The sequence below is a fragment of the Monodelphis domestica genome, chromosome 5 (assembly GCF_027887165.1).
Source record: "Monodelphis domestica isolate mMonDom1 chromosome 5, mMonDom1.pri, whole genome shotgun sequence".
NCBI lineage: Eukaryota > Metazoa > Chordata > Mammalia > Didelphimorphia > Didelphidae > Monodelphis > Monodelphis domestica.
This window is the reverse complement of record NC_077231.1, coordinates 104831627-104834907: the sequence shown is the minus strand read 5'-3', so window position 1 is coordinate 104834907 and position 3281 is coordinate 104831627. Positions and strand designations below refer to the sequence as shown.

The following is a 3281-nucleotide window of genomic DNA, read 5'->3' as shown; positions in this document are numbered from 1 at the left end:
ACATAAATCCCTCTCTCGATGGTCTAGTGACATAGAGGGTCACCCTAGGCTCATCACAGGAAAAATTTACTGGTTTTCTAGCCAAGAAATAGGAAAGAAGGTAGGGAGAGGAATAGACTCTATGAGACAGCACACTTCCAAAGCTCCAATGGCTGGATCTAGTGGGTCAGGGGAGGTATGGAATTGGAATAAAAGGAATATTTCTCAACCGGTCAAAGGATTCAAAGCCCCCAAGTCCTGTGCTTGGGCTTGGGGAAGGACAGGGAAAACTGAGACCAGAAAAGAAAAGTTACATCTTTCTGAAGGTTCAGTACAGAAGGATTACACAAGGAGAAGCAGAAAACTGGGGAGAAGAGAGAAGGTAGGGCCCCAAACTAGATATCATTGGGGGAGCAGGAGTGGAAAGGGTACTTGGAAGACATAGATGATAGAACTAAAGGAGAAGGAGGTGGCTGTGAGAAAGTGAGATAGGTGTAGAGCAGGGGTGAGTGGGAGCCACCCAACAGGCAGTAGATGGCAAAAGGAAGTCAGCAGACAGAAATGGCCTCCAGTACTATAGTGAGGGTGGCCATGTAGTAGAAGACAGGAAGCAGGTGTCAGTGGAGGGCAATCTGCTAGGCAAGGCAGCAGATGATCCTGCAGATCTGGACATACAGCTGTAATATCATATCAAACACCATGAAAAAGACCATGACCAGGACCACCAGGTGGGCTCACAACACTGCAGGAGACTGGCTCATCGAGGCAGTTTCAAGGCAGCACAGGAAGGTAACCCAAACCAAGTGCATCCTTCCCTACCCCCAAGTCTAGCACCAGCATGGTATTCATCCTTGTTACCATGGTTTCCAAACAGTGAGTGGATTGTAGAGGAACAGGTTGTGATCCACAGTGATGACCAACAACAGGCTATAGATGCTGGCAGTGAAGACATTGACTAGGACTCCCACCAGGACCAGGCTCAGTATAGAAAAGCCAATGCAATATTGGGAGGCAAAGTGCAGAATGAGGCCAAGGTCAGGCTACCAAAGGGGTTCTCGATACATTCAGAAATAGTTAAGAAACACGACTCTAGCACTAACTCTCTCATTTTGGGAGGAATAGGTGGGACAAAAATGGTTCTGTATTTGTTGTGAATAGTTTAGAATTGGTCCAACTTGTAGCTATAGTCTGGTGTATGTGAAGCTATGCTGCTCTCCTCTCCTCTCAAAGGAGATGCCAAGACTTATTCTGTACAATATTTCTTTTTATGACAATGCTCTTCAGACTCCTGGCAAGTTTAGTTTTCATAAAATATAGTAGCTACTAAGAGCCTCTTCCTTCATAGAAGAGAAAGTGAAAGAATGTCACATTCATGACCAGAGCTCTCAGACCCAGAAAGGAGAAATGGTAAAGAATTGTACGTGGAATAAAAAAGACAGAGGTTAAAATCCTGTCTTAAACATTCATTAGATGTAGGACTCTGGGCAAGTTACTTAACTTCTTTTAGCCTAAGTTTCTCCATCTGTAAAATGGAGATGCCACCTACTTCAACATTTTATTGTGAAAATTAAATGAAATAACGTATATAAAGCACTTTGCAAACCTTAGGGTCCTTTACAACTACTGGCTAATATTAATAGAAACTAGATAAATAATAACAATAGCACATTGATTAAGGGTCCCTGGTTTATAAGACAAAGTAAAAGGGGTGGAGATTCGTGTTGTTGTCCAGTTGTTTCAGTCATGGCTGACTTTTCATGACCCCATTTGGTGTTTTCTTGACAAAGATAGAGGAATTATTTGCCATTTCCGTCTCCAGATCATTTTATGGATAAAGAAACTGAGGCAAACAGGTTTAAGTGACTGCCCAGGGTCAGACAGCTCTCAGGTCTTCCTGACTCCAGGCTCTGGCACTCTACCGGCTGGGCCACCTAGTAGCCCCAACAACAACAAAGATGAATAATTACAATAGCACATTGATTAAGGGACTTCCGTTGATAAGTCAGGCATGTAGGTGGCACACTGGATAGAGTGCCAGGCTTGAAAAAATAGTTTTGAATTTAAATCTGGCCTCCAGTACTTACTAGCTTTGTGTCTCAAGGCAAGTCATTTAACCTTCTTTGTTTCTTCATCTGTAAAATGAGCTGGAGAAGGAAATGGCAAACAACTCCAGTGTCTTTGCCAAGAAAACCCCAAAAGGGTCAGGCAAGAGTCAGGACCCAGAGTGATGGGACTGAGTGACTGAATGAAAACAAAGGGTGAACTTTGGGATTGTAAATCAATCCAGATAGCTCAACCCTCTAAAAGAAGGCAATAAAATACTAAGTCCTGATAAAATCATCAGGTCTGAGCACTTTTGGGTTGAACCAAAGTAATATTTTCCTCTGAGAGAATATACGAGAACAAGGTGAGTTCTATGACCAGGGAGCTTGAAGTGTTATTACTGAGACACTTAGAAAAGGTTGTCAAGTCTACTGAACTCTTGACTAAAAACAACTTCAGAAGTTACGTAATCAAAGCACCAAGTAATTGATAGACATTAGTACCAACTTTCCTGACTGCATATGCCATTGCAAAAGAAACTGTGAAATTAGCATAATCTCTGAAGAGGAAGTTGATTAACTTTTAAAAAGAGAAGTAAGTCTAACCTTAAAGTTGGAAGACTATGAGCCCTTTGGGTTACTCTCCTAATTTGCACTTAAACTCACAGAATGTATTATAATTTATAGAATCAGAGATTTTGAGATGAAACATTGAATTGATTGTTTTCATTCAGCTACAGGAAGGTGCCTAAGGTAGGTGTCATGCATCGTGACAGTGCTAAGAATGAGGGATGGCTAATCTAAATGGAAGAGATTTGCCAATTTTTAAAAATTAGGGTTATAAACTTCTTGAAACTTCTGCTTTTTTAACATTCTTTATTTTAAAAAAATCTTTGGATGGCTCAGTGGATTGAGAGTCTGGCCCAGAGATGGGAGGTCCTGGGTTCAAATTTGACCTCAGACATTTCCTGGTTGTGTGGCCCTGGGCAAGTCACTTAATCCCCATTGCCTAGCCTTTATCACTCTTCAGCCTTGGAATCAATACAGAAGGTAAAGGTTGTTTCTGTTTTTTTGTTAATCTTTGAGATTAATTTGGTTCAGAGGTTACCTGTTTTTCTCACTAAACCTTTTTGTACCATACAATTTTCGATGCAAAGGGGTTGGACTATATCATCTTTGAAGGTCTTTTCAAGCCCTTAGTCTATGACTATATGACTTTTGAGATTCTTTTCATCACAATGATGTACTTACTTTTGTCAT

At 41.2% G+C, this 3281-nt stretch overlaps 1 pseudogene; it reads right to left on the bottom strand.

Moving 5' to 3' along the window:
• Nucleotides 1-374: 374 nt before the first annotated feature.
• LOC130454717 (G-protein coupled receptor 3-like) lies at nt 375-3281 on the bottom strand (annotated as a pseudogene).